Source organism: Neolamprologus multifasciatus, chromosome 15, assembly GCF_963576455.1.
Source record: "Neolamprologus multifasciatus chromosome 15, fNeoMul1.2, whole genome shotgun sequence".
Classification (NCBI taxonomy): domain Eukaryota; kingdom Metazoa; phylum Chordata; class Actinopteri; order Cichliformes; family Cichlidae; genus Neolamprologus; species Neolamprologus multifasciatus.
The window spans coordinates 40,183,353-40,197,636 of NC_140453.1; the positions used below are offsets into that span (position 1 = coordinate 40,183,353).

A 14,284-nucleotide genomic window follows, 5' to 3' on the forward strand; every position below is an offset into this window, starting at 1 on the left:
GCTAAACACATTTCATGATGACTCTTGATGTCACTGATGTGAGATGGCAAACCCTCCGTATTGTGATGGATCAGTGTAAGAGTGTCAGGTCTGCTGGCTGTTTCTCTGACCTGAAGAAGAGGCATCATTTCCTCAACACTGGCTTGTCTCATGGTTTGGAGCGCTGCAGTTACCTCGGGATTGGCGTAAATCTTTTTCTCATCCAAGTCCTGTAAATAGAGTCCACTGAGAGACGTCACCCTGCTGAGAGCAACATAAGCCATACCTGGTTCAAAAATGTTCTTCATTGAAACTACAGCTGTCTGTGTTGTAAGACCCTGGGTTTTGTGAATTGTGCAGGCGAATGCTAGCTTTACAGGAAACTGTCTGCGTACCGCTCCTTTAAACTTCAGACTCTCCTCTGCTCTCTCAATGTAAACCAGATCATCAGATGCTGCATTAGCACTGCGGTTGCTTCTTACAGACTGCTGGTTGTCCATTCTGAGGCCCAGTTTAATTATGTGTCCATCATTTTCAGATCTCACCACCTTTATCAGTATACCAAAAGCACCGTTGACCAAACCGTTTAGTGTGTCCAAGTTTCTGGTCAGCATGACTCGAGCTCCTTCAGCAACATTCAGGGTGTCGGGTAAATCATTTCGCCCACCTGTAAATGGTTTGTCTCTTCGTGCCATTCTGCCTGTACATTTATCCTTCTGGAAATCGTCTGCAGTGATGATTATGATGTTTGAATGAAGCTTCTTCAGGGTATCTGTGTTATGGGATTCCACATTCTTGTTGGTGGCATAAATGTGTAAGACCTCAGTTGGACATTCTTCTGGTGCAGTCACAGCCTGTGACAACAAATCTCTGTCGCACTGAGAAAGCTCATCTGTCTTTTCTTTGACTCTAATCCTGTTCAACATCTCTGCAAAGGCCACATCATCTTTCTGACGCATGATCTCGGTTAGAGTGATCATCTGAAAATGTTCCTGCCATAGGTCAATCTGTTCTGGATCGTAAACACAGAGAGGTTTAGACTGTCGCACTGGTGGCAGCTGGTAAAAATCTCCAACAGCTAAAACTGACATTCCACCAAAAGGTCTCTGAGTGCCTTTGATTTGTTTCAGTCTTGCATCCACATAAGCAAAAAGGGGTTTTGAAACCATCGAAATCTCATCAATAACAATAATTTCAGCATTCATCAGCTCAGATCTGACTTCATCCAGTTGGTTACCAAGTCCTTGAATGGGTGTTTTCAGACTCCTGGGTAGTTTCAGTAGAGAATGTAATGTAGAGCCATTGATAGAAAAAGCTGCTGTACCGGTAAATGAAGTCAGTAAAACAGTTGGATTTGATATGTCAGCTTCTTCTGCATTAGCAGGCAGTCTGCTCAGGATCTTTGATGCTTCAGAATGAATACATTTAATCAGATGTGACTTTCCAGTTCCTGCACCACCGTTGATATAGAAGAAAAATGGATCTGGGTTCAAACCACAAACTCGCTGAATACACCAGTCTCTTATAGCATAGAACACGCAGGCCTGCTTCTGGTTCAGATTCTGATACATTACACGTACCACAGCTGGATCTACTGCAGGTTGTTCTCTGATGGCTCTGATCTCTGTTACAGCATCAGACTGACGACTGTAGTCGGGAACGTTCTCCTGTTCGTTCTCATCATCATCATGTCTCTCAGGAAGATTCTCATCACATTGCAACCTCACAACTTCAGATTCAGGAGCAAGATTACACCATTCATCGATCACAACGTCCCTATTTTGTTCAAACTCTTCCAGTGCACTCTCAATATCCTCAGAGTTCTTCTCATACTTGTCTTTATTTCTTTTCACAATCCGTTTAACAGACTCACTGTGGTCTGAACATGGAAGTCGTATAAAACCTGAGTTGTAGAAGGACTGATAGGTTTGGAAACATTGTGGTTTCAGTTCTTGCTCTGATCTGTGTGGAAGGTAAAGTCTCAACAGTCGTCCATAATATTGCTCAGGGTCTTTTTCCTGTGAGCAGTGGTAATATCTGATTATAGCTGGTTTATCATTCTTTCGCCTTTGTACAAATCCAAGCTGGTTTAGAAGAGGAAGCACATCTTTTCCTTCATTTGGACCACTCACCAACCTGCACAGGGCAGCAAAATCAGCCAGTGACATTTCCTCATATTCTGGTGTCTCAGGTCTGCATTTGTATTTATCACTCAAACTTGTCATCCAAATATTACAACTGTCATGTGTTGTGGTTTCCAGATAGCTCATGGGGCGACTCATTTTTACTGGGTTATCATCTGTTGGTACAAATACAACACTGCGGGAACATTTTTTCATTTTTAGGCCACAGACTCGAGTCACACACTCCTGTGCACTGATTTCTCTCTTTTTTGAGTAAGCCTGCATCACAGCTCTCATTTCATCACATTCATTGACCGTGTTCTTTGCAGAGTTATCAATAACTGTCTTCAGGTATTCAGAGAGGCCAGATTCTTTCTTCGTTATATATTTACAGAGGTATTCTATACATGAATAGGCATTCAAAATGAATGAGACATCTAAATTAGAGTTCCAGGCTTCAAGCAGGTCTGGGTTGTAATTGTTGATCCAACACTCCTTTGGGTCACGTTTCAGAATCAGCGCTGTTTTCTTGTTTATGTCTTGGAGGCATTGTTCATACTCATTCATTGTCAAGTTGCATCGTGACAGAATCTGCTCTATGGTGAGCGAAGCAGCTTCAGGTTCCTTCAGCAGGTTCATCAAAGGTCTGAGTTTGGCTTTTGCAGCTTCAGTGTCTGAATCCTCATCCTGTCTCACAATCATTGTTCTTGTGGCTGGTGGTTTTGGAAACCCAAATCTACAACCAGAGTTCACACTCTTAAAGCATGTTTTTGTGTGGTTTTTGCTGTGCTTTTGTAGTTCAGTGACTTTTTTGTGCAGTTCAGGTTGTTTTTCTGGATCAGGGAGTTGGGCTGAGATGTATCTGTCCACAAAGTCACAGACAGTTTGGTCATCATCCACATCTACTTCTACCTTTTCTCGAATCCACAGCAACATGTGTATATGCGGACTACCTCTGTGCTGGAACTCAACTCTGTAAAAGTAATCAATGATTTCACCAAGGGGCTGTGCAGGAGAAAAAAGCAAATCTCTGAACAAAGCCTCAACACGCTTATCAAACATTCGCATGGTGGTTACTGGATTTGATCTTAGAATTTCACACTTTTCTGACCAGTCCAGAGCTTCAAAATCAACCTCTTCACCTTGCTGTCTCTTTATTGCTTGAATCACTTCAGGCCATCTCATCTCAGCAGCAGAGAAAGTGACAAAGAACTGAGGTGTTCCTATTTGACGAAGCATACTGAATAAATCTTTGGTAGTTTTCTGCCAGTAAGCTGGAGTTCCTCTGAGTGGCTGCATAAATCTGATTGCATCTTTATTTCTTACCAGCTTCTCTACTTCTGTCTTACTTTGTAACATTCCTGATGTGATTTTGCGTCCATCTTTGGTCATAGTTTTACCTTTCCTTAGCTGTATTGTCATGCTGGAATTAGCCAAGTGTATTTCAGTGACAAACTGTGAGAAAAACAGGTAATTTGTATCTTTGGCAAATCTTGCATCAATGTTGAAAAGCCTTGACTTGAAGTAAGCACTCGGTGTGAGTTTAAGAAGTCTCTTTTCATCCAGTGTACTCTGACCAGTAGGAAACTGCACAGGAAATGCCATGGCTTCCAAATGAGGAGTTCTGAAGAAGCTAACAGGATTGTTTCTTTCTGCAGGAGCCACACAATATGTGTTATCACTGAAACAGAGAATCTCTTCTGAAATGTCTACAGGCTGCAAGCAACTTTTTAGAGCAAAACCTCCATTGTTCAAATCACTTTCTGGTTCATCTGGATTTTGTTCCTCTGGTTGTTCATCACAGGATTGCATATTAATATCTTGGTCACTTTCAGACTCACTTTCGCACAAAAGGGCATCTTTTTCATAATTGTCAATTTCCATTAGATCTGCTTCATCATAATCATCGCTTCCCATGCTGGCTTCATCACTGCTGTCATCATCAGGTAACGTTGGATCACAAAGCAATGCATCATCTCTGATAACAACATCTGTGTACTGTGGGTGAATCTGTTTGAGTTTACGCAGAGCTTCAATGAGTTTAGACCAGGTGACAGTCTGGAACAGCTGATGGCCTTTGTAGCACAGTCGTCTTTTCAGCTTGATCCTCATTATCTGTGATTGGCTTCTGAGCCTCGGTAAACAGTCAACTGTTTGTTGGACTTCAGATGGTACACACACCACATTACCACGTATGAGTCTTTGTCTGCCCTTTGGAAGTGGAATAATCTTAGCAAAAGGTATGCATTTGGCAATCAGATGTCTCTCCAGAATGTTGAGATCACACAGTTCAGCTGGAATATCCTGCAGTTCTAAACCATTGACAGCAGCAAGCCTTGGCATGCGTCCACTTTTGAGGGAACTGTGACACGTGTGACAGATATACTCCTTTTTTCTCTCAACAGGAAAGCTGCAGTGATCATTACATGCTTCATCACACACATGAACAAATTTACCAGTTAGACACTGCTGAGCTACAGTTTGGTGTTTTGAGTAATTTTCTCTTTTGCAGATTTTCACCTGATTAGGAAAAGAAGTTTTTAGACAAACAGTACAAACATACGATGGTGCTGACTTAATGTTTGATCTGAAACGAGATATGGCCTCATTCATTAAAGTGTTATCTGGATGACACTGTAAACTTTCAGCTGGTCGATGCATCTGACAATATTTTCTTTTTATTTTCATTGCACATCTAATGTTATGCATCTGTCTAAAAGAAAAACTGTTCCAATATTTTACTCTCATTCGTTCTCTCATATTGTCCTTGTGTTGCTGCTGAAATTGTCTCTCTTCTCCATAACGTTTAGTGATGTAACATTTTTTTTTCTGTCTAAATTCTACACTTTCTTTATATAGGTTAGAAACATATGACCTCATGTAAGCTTTATGTTTCTCTCTGAATTCAGCACAAGTTCTGTATGTTCTTGTTATTCGTTCCTTCTGCTTTTCTCGGAACACGGGAGATTCTCTGTATGTTCTTGTTATTCGTTCCTTCTGCTTTTCTCGGAACACGGGAGATTCTCTGTATGTTCTTGTTATTCGTTCCTTCTGCTTCTCTCGGAACACGGGAGATTCTCTGTATGTTCTTGTTATTCGTTCCTTCTGCTTCTCTCGGAACACGGGAGATTCTCTGTATGTTCTTGTTATTCGTTCCTTCTGCTTCTCTCGGAACACGGGAGATTCTCTGTATGTTCTTGTTATTCGTTCCTTCTGCTTCTCTCGGAACACGGGAGATTCTCTGTATGTTCTTGTTATTCGTTCCTTCTGCTTTTCTTTGAATATAGGATTGTCTTTATACATCCTTATGACACGTTCTCTTTTTCTCTCTCTAATTTTAGCACTTTCTCTATAGATCCTTCTCATTTGCTCCTTCTGTTTTTCCTTAAAATCATCTCTTTCCTTATAGATCTTTCTCAAATGTTCCCTCTGTTTCTCTCTATATGTAGGATTTAGCTTATATAGATTACTTTTGTACACACTCTTCTTTTGTCTGTGATCAGGATCATTAGACATCTGCCTTTCTTTCTTTTTCTGATTTTCCTTTCTTTTTGGTAGTTTTTGTTTGGCCAGTGATCTTCTCCTCATTTTTTCCCTTTCCTGTTTACTATATTTCAGCAGTTTATGTGAAAGTTCCTGTGTTGTCTTGGTTGAACAGGAGGCAGCGGTTGGATCCTTCTGAGGAACAGAATCTGATGTTACCTGAGGTTCTCTCACAGAAGATGCAGATGTTTCTTTTTGTAAAAAATCAGAAGGACAATGGTTGCTTTCAGGAGCAGCTGTCTCATTTGAATAATCCACTCTGGATGATGTCACTTCTGTGGTTAAAGTGTCAGTCACAGTTTTCTGTGTCTGCTCAGTGGATGTCTTGGAGTTTAATTCAGGAACAGGTTCATTTAAATCTGGTGCTGGATCACTTGTAGTGCATTGTCTGTATTCGGTGTTTTGATTAGCATCTATTTGGTAAGCAGCATTTTCACTGTGAAACTCGAGGGGCTGTAGCTCATAAGTGCAGGTTGGTGCGATGCTAAACATTCGGTACAAACATTTGAGCCTGTCAATCATGTCGTTAAGACGTGCGAATTTTAACATTACTGCAGTTCCACCACTTACACTTAGCGACAATGGCATTCCTGTAGACTTACGTGGGTGAGGGTCAAAGTATGCATATTCACCTGAAGTCAGCCTGCAAACTGCAATGGCCGTTCCTCCCATGACTAGCAAAGCGTAGCGAAACTCTGAAGCCAAACACTGTAGTCCCTGTTCAAGGCTCGGAAGATGATCTGTACCGTCAAATGTGCCATAACGAGCAAACTGAGACATATCCACTTGATACTCGTGTCTGCGGCTGGTGACCACTGTGGGAAGCTCATCACAGGCTAGAAAAACGCTGTTCACAAACCTCTTTCTGGCATCTGAATACACAGCATGGCCTTTGTCCAACACACGGTTAAGATCTGCTCTGGTAATGAATTCATCCTCGTGTAAGAATGACAGGAAAACCAAACTGTTCGCCATGCATTGCTGATTCCGGTACTTTCCATACTTAGCAGAGGCCTGGCTTCGGGATGCACAGATGCTACTCACTCGTGGACGACTTTCACCGTTTGTAACCTGTACATGAGACGGTCCTGGAGCTTCTCCATCATGCTGCGTTTGCACAGTTACCTGGGGTCCAGTCTGGATTACCTGCTGTACTTTAGCATTTGGCACAGATGATGAGCAAACACCTCTCTTTACCACATCTGCATAAGACACTGCGGCTGTCTGAACGCTGAGCTGCACTTCTGGACTGGGAATACTTGTAACAGACACCTTTACCTGTTCACCGCTCTGAGAAACATTTACCTGTTCCTTCTCCTTTTGCCATCTAAGCTTCTGGGACTGCGACCTTTGACCTTTCCTTGGCATTTTGTGCAAGTACAAACTGGACCTTATATGTATTTATACACAAATGTAAACAAAACTCAACCTATAAACACTGAAAAATTAATGACTCAAGTTTCTATTAAATGGATAAATGTAAAACTATACAAATGGTAAAGTGTTCTTATAACTATGTAATTGATTTAAAAGCCTGACTTAAATACAAACTCAATATAAAAGTTATTTAAAGATCTTTAAAAACAGTTTTATTGTAGCTTTTTCAAAAACTGTATATTATTACTTTTTTTTAACCAGACTGGTTAATGAATAGGTCTATACTTCTGTAAAGTAATATGCAGAATAAATCTCAATCAACAGGCTATAATAAAACTCTTAGCTTTGAAGAAGACTTTGTGTAAATCTTTCAGATATCTAAACTTTAAAGCAAATATAAGGAGCTGTGATGGTGTGGTGATCAGATGACAGGCGATGAGGATTCTTCAGCTGGATGTTCTGCAGCAGTCAGGAAACAGGAAGTCTGGGTTCTCGGGGCAGCCTCTAGATGACAATTGTAACTGAATACTTACACTGAGTGACAAAAAAAGGGTTTGTCCTTAAATAATAATAGTATAAACTTGTAGTCAAATGTTATAGCCAATGAAATAGACTTGAAAAATGTATTTGAATCAAATTTAATATTTATGTAAATATAGCACTCTGAATATATTACAGAATAGTCAGATTATCTTATTACAAATAAACCTTTCAAAAGGTGTATATTTTATATAATGTATCAAAGTAATTGCACCAGTAAGCCAAACTATCAGTGTTTATTCCAAAGTGTAATGCCAAGTTAAAACTACAAATGTAGGGCTGTGTAAGTAGTTTCTACTATAAGTTCTACTGTACTGCAATTCTACTACTGTATATTCAACTTTCTAATTGTAATTTCCAGCAAAATGACTATAGAGAGTTTAATGACAGGAAAGAAGGAGCAGTGAGAGCGGAGATCTCTCAGAATTCTGAATACAGATTGACAAAGTTCTGGTAACTTCAATTGCCAAAAACAGGGATCTGGTAAAACTTGGATTTCTGAAAACTTGGATTTCTGAAAACTTGGATTTCTGAAAACTTGGATTTCTGAAAACTGGGATTTCTGAAAACTGGGATTACTGAAAACTTGGATTTCTGAAAACTGGGATTTCTGAAAACTTGGATTTCTGAAAACTTGGATTTCTGAAAACTTGGATTTATGAAAACTTGGATTTCTGAAAACTTGGATTTCTGAAAACTGGGATTACTGAAAACTGGTATTTCTGAAAACTGGTATTTCTGAAAACTGGTATTTCTGGAAACTGGTATTTCTGAAAACTGGTATTTCTGAAAACTGGTATTTCTGAAAACTGGTATTTCTGAAAACTGGTATTTCTGGAAACTGGTATTTCTGAAAACGAGATAGAGTGCTTGGGATAGATTGATACAAGATAGAATGGCTGTCAAATTAGATAGAGCAGTTGGGATAGATTGATACAAGATAGAATGGCTGTCAAATTAGATAGAGCAGTTGGGATAGATTGATACAAGATAGAATGGCTGTCAAATTAGATAGAGTCGGGAGAGTGATAGGATAGACAGAATTGCTTATAATGATAGAGAGAGAGGATCTTCTGCAGCAGGTCACCTGTAAGACACAAAAGGACTGGAATTAGTCATATTTCCAATATGCTTGGCTTTACCATATTCTTCAGACTATATGACGCACCTAAAATCCTGTCATTTTCTCAAAAATATACAATGTGCCTAGTGTATCGAGTCTGGTTATGCTTACCGACCTCAAACTGGATTTCTGTGGTACACAGCGATCCAAATTCTGTCAAATATTTTAGTAAGACTTTGGTAAGCTACAAAGCTGCGCCGCTTGATGTATTGTCAGAGCATTATGGCTACCATAGTCAGGACCCTCGCAGAGTAATTCGTACGGTACTTCAACATAACATTATGGTGTGTGTACAAGGACCTGGCACGTGTTAAGAGACATGCTTATGAAGCAGATTTCAAATTGATTAACCCATGAAGAGTTTGATGGATTTGTGGATGAGGAATGAACTGAAAAAGTGAGTGTATTGTTCTGTATTTTATGTGTTACAACTGAACAGTGTTGAGAGTTGTTGTGAATGACTTGAATAAAGTTTGACTTATCTGACTGTTTGTTTGGCTTAATGTGCCTTAAAAACAGACTTGTTTATTGACATTATGCCTTATAATCTCAAAAATACAGTAAATATGGGGCTTTAAATACTAAAGAGTTCTACAGTAAATTATTGGACTGAACAGAATGACAATGTTTAACAAATGGTGGTGGAGCTGTTATAAGGACACTTGCGTTCTATTAAAACAATAAACTAAGTCTATAAACTCAAACCAAGAAGTGCTGCTACAGTAACTTACTGTAAATATTATATGGTCCAAATAAACCCGCACACTGAGGTTACAGCAGACAGTTTCAGGCCTCCTGCTTTAAACACTTTATATCCATTAAACTCCAAATTATTTATTGACTGGCCAAAAAGAACACAAAAACTTTCTCACATTTGCCTAAAAACATCTTGATGATCAGCAAGAGCTGTGCAGACTCACTGTAGTTAACTGAATCTTCTAAAGTGAGATAAATATTTCAGAAAAACACCAGCATTAAAGTCAAACATGGTGCTGTTACTGTGATGGTCCAGAGTTCCTTTACTACTTCAGGACCTGCATCAACTCATCAGGTCCTGAGCTTAGGTTTAATCACACTTGGGATTTGCAACAGGAAATTGATCTGAAGCACACAAGCAAGTCCAACTGACAAATCAGAATCTCGACTTTAATGAAATTGAGATCCTTGAAATGATTTCAAAACACTATTTTTGACCTTAATTAAGGCAACTCTGAAATTAAAGTGGACCAAAATCCCCCAGTGATGTAAATCAGTCATTACTAGTTACTATAAATGCTTGATGGTAGTTGTTGCTATCAGGGCTTTCACAGCTGGGTATTAGAGAACAGATAGCTCTGGTTTGGTTTTCTCTGCTTCATACATGAAATCATCACTTTAAAACTGCTTGTATTTGTATTTATCCAGGTCATCCTTGTTAGAAGATTTGAAACATGTGACAAAAAAGCATAAACAAACTAAATCTGCAAGGAAGAAAGACTTTTCCCAGCACTGTACCTCAGACAAAACCTATACTTACCAGACTTGAGACGATCAGATCAGCAGTCTAGAGAAAGGAAACAAAACATCAAATCACTGTTTAATGATTCAGACTGTTGAGCCTCTTCACACACAATCCAATTTACTGTGACATTAAATAACTAGTCAAATCCTCAATTTCTTCAAGCCCATGTACTCACTGTAGTCTAAAGAGGGCACAATTTAATTGCAGAGTCTCAGATGGCATGTTTAATAAGATGTTAACATGTTAATTAACATGTTTAATAAAAATATTCATACTACAGAATTGCAAAGAATAGGCACCAATATTTGTTGGCACAAATGGAGGATATACCAAATATTTTCGTACACAGAAGCATAGTGGCTCCAACATTTTCTATCACAAGTCAGTTCTGATAACATGTGAAGAACGACAACTTTTAATCTCATTTCAGATTAAAAATGTTGAATACAAATTAATTATTTAAATCAGAAGCAACAGAAAACCACAACAACAACAGTGGCACACCATTTTTCTAATGAAAATTTCTTAAAATATTACGCTAAAAAGTCATTCCATTGTACTTGTTGCTAACAATATTTATGTTTTGCAGTATATCCCCTTTTGGCAACATTTATATTTAATTTGAAAACATTGGCTTTAATATACCTACTCACAACTGTACTTCTCTTACATTTTATTATTGCTTAAGCGTTTAAGCTATCACTTACAGTCAGTCAGGCAAAATACTTCTAGTGTTTCGACTTGGTGCTAATTCATAAGTGGAATGAAAGAGACAATAAAAATCGATAGCTGTGGTGCTCTTAAGTGTTTAAGGTACCACCTATACTTACCTAAAGCACTTTCATAGTTTTGTTTGATGCTTAAATCCACAAACATAAGGAGAAATCAAACTGCATAAAGATATCTCTGACATTTAACTATCTTTGGACTTGATAAGCCATCAAAAATTAAAATCAGAGAAAAATGGGCTATTAAACTTCATTGACATTTTCAGGGGCAGTCAGTGGTCCTGTGTGGGGGCTTTGCTGCTACAGATTCTAAATCCTGACTATTTGTTTTTGCCCATGAGTGAATGGCAAGATGACACAAGTAAATTACTAAACATTACCATTACTGTCTACTTACCAGCAAAGGCAAAACCAAAGATCTGTTCACTCTGTGTAACAAAAGACAAAGAACAAAAATACAGGATGAGACAACTCCAATCAGCATTAGAGTCAATACTGCATCACTCTCTGTAGTCAAAAATATTCCGGAAACTTCTTTGTTTACCACAGCTGGAATACAAACAACAACTCTCCTCTGTCCCAATTCGTCACTCTTTCAAATGTCTGTCACCCACCGGCTCGATAGCAAGCCGGGGGCTTCAATGGTCACTCCAGCCGGCGAGAGCAGCGGACTCCCGGCTTCATCGTTTTCAGACCCCCGCTCTTTCGCTACTCAGGTCAAACATGATATATAAGTCACTCGGATAACTTAAAAATGTAATTGTTTGCCTTTTTTCTGCGTTTTATTTGTTCTGGAGTAAATCGGTTTGGCTGAGATCAAAGTTATTAGATTATTAGATTAAATAAAACTTTATTAATCCATCGGGTGGGTTCTTCCGGGATTTTCACACAGCTGAATAAACGTTAAACGGTCGAGAATTTACGCCAGTGTCCTGGCCGAGTTTATTAAATTCCAGCGAGACAGCGGCAACACAGCCTTGCACTTCCGGCCTTCTCAGTCTTTGAAGGACCCGGCCCCGTAGACCGCGAAGGCCGGGTCCTCCGAAGGATGCAGCCGACGTTTTGGGACACAGCTAATGGCAGTAAAATGGCTCCTTTGAAGTTGCGACCCTGCTGCTTCAGCAGCTAATTAGTGGTTCTAAAATGGCGGCTCATTACCTTACAACCTAAAAAATGAGGCCGTTTTAACTGATTTGTGAAGAGCAGAAGTAACTTCACTTCCCTAAGAGACTCAGAAACACCAACACACCGAATGAACCAAATACAACACAATAACTGTATTAAACACTCAAATGAACCATATTAATTTCACACTGGGCCTATAGTAGCTAGGCTAGGCGTTAGCACTTAGGTTGTTAAGGCTAGCATACCAAACACTCCTTTTAAATACTAAAATTACAACGTTTCACTAAAAAAGCAGTCATTGTGTTACTTTAACATGACTTATACTTCGACTGGCTTTATAAGTCACTAACAACAACTGGGTAAATCACTCAAACAGCTTATAGACATTTCATTTCAGAGAAGACAGACAGAGAAGCAGCTTACCGGCAGGGAGCAGAGAGTGGGCGGAGATTCAGGAGTCAGCCGGAGACGTAAAAAAGAGGCATTCACGGGTAGTGGGAAACTCCGCAATTACACAAAATTGGCATTGAAAAAGTGATAAATATATGTAAATTTAAATATTATTATACTAGATTTTTTTGCAACAAAAAACAACCTGCAGAAATTTAATTCTATAAGTTTAATATGTTTCAAACAGGATTCTTTGAATTTGAAATAATGGTTAAAAGACATAAATAAACACAAGGTCATTATGTTAAAATGTACTTTATGATGATAGATTTATTTAACTGACTGCAGTAATAAGAACAGTCTTCTTCTGAACACCAACACCAAGGAGCTGGTGTTGGTGATCGCCTAAGCATCCTCACAGTAGGAGCTGCAGAGGCTCATCTCACTCCACTGCAGGACTCAAGAGGTTCAAGAGGTCCCTTAACCCCACTGCCATGAGACTTTTTAACAGCGACTCCTGAATGTTCATTGCACATTTGTTTCTTTTATTTATTCTTTTATTTTATGTGTTTAAATTAATACTATGTTTTAGCACAAATACTATAATTTGACAGAAATACTATCATTTGGAAGTAATACTATGTTTCAGCACAAATACTTTGGTTTAGCACAAATATTATAACATAGCAGAAATACAATTATATAGCAGAAATGCTATGTTTAGAAAGAAAAATATAATATAGTAGAAATAGTAGGATTAAGCATAAATACTACATTTAGCACAAATCCTATAAAAAGCAGAAATGCTACAAAAAGCAGAAATACTATAATTTAGCAGAAATACTATAATTTAGCAGAAATACTATATTAAGCAGAAATACTATAAAAAGCAGAAATACTATAAAAAGCAGAAATACTATAATTTAGCAGAGCTACTATAATTTAGCAGAGCTACTATAATTTAGCACAAATCCTATATTAAGCACAAATACTATAAAAAGCAGAAATATTATAAAAAGCAGAAATACTATAATTTAGCAGAACTACTATAATTTAGCACAAATCCTATATTAAGCACAAATACTATATTAAGCAGAAATACTATAAAAAGCAGAAATACTATAAAAAGCAGAAATACTATAATTTAGCAGAACTACTATAATTTAGCACAAATCCTATATTAAGCACAAATACTATAAAAAGCACAAATACTATAAAAAGCAGAAATACTATAATATAGCAGAAATACTATAATTTAGCAGAAATACTATATTAAGCAGAAATACTATAAAAAGCAGAAATACTATAAAAAGCAGAAATACTATAATTTAGCAAAACTACTATAATTTAGCACAAATCCTATATTAAGCACAAATACTATAAAAACCAGAAATATTATAAAAAGCAGAAATACTATAAGAAGCAGAAATACTATAATTTAGCAGAAATACTATAAAAAGCAGAAATACTATAATTTAGCAGAAATACTATATTAAGCACAAATACTATAAAAAGCAGAAATACTATAATATAGCAGAAATACTATATTAAGCACAAATACTATAATTTAGCACAAATACTATAATTTAGCAGAAATACTATAATTAAGCACAAATACTATATTAACCACAAATCCTATAAAAAGCAGAAATACTATAAAAAGCAGAAATACTATAATTTAGAAGAAATACTATAAAAAGCAGAAATACTATAATTTAGCAGAAATACTATATTAAGCAGAAATACTATAAAAAGCAGAAATACTATAATTTAGCAGAAATACTATAAAAAGCAGAAATACACACACACACACACACACACAGAGGGAGAGAGAAGCAACTTTGTTGGTCAGTCA

General features: G+C 37.8%; 1 long non-coding RNA gene across 1 annotated transcript; it reads right to left on the reverse strand.

The window, feature by feature from the left end:
- Positions 1–7,253: 7,253 nt before the first annotated feature.
- Positions 7,254–12,591, reverse strand: LOC146502773 (uncharacterized). The gene is made up of 3 exons (XR_014869374.1): positions 11,312–12,591; positions 10,202–10,228; positions 7,254–8,649 (listed from the first exon to the last, which is right to left on the reverse strand). It is a non-coding gene; the product is annotated as an uncharacterized LOC146502773 (long non-coding RNA).
- Between the last annotated feature and the right edge of the window lie 1,693 nt (positions 12,592–14,284).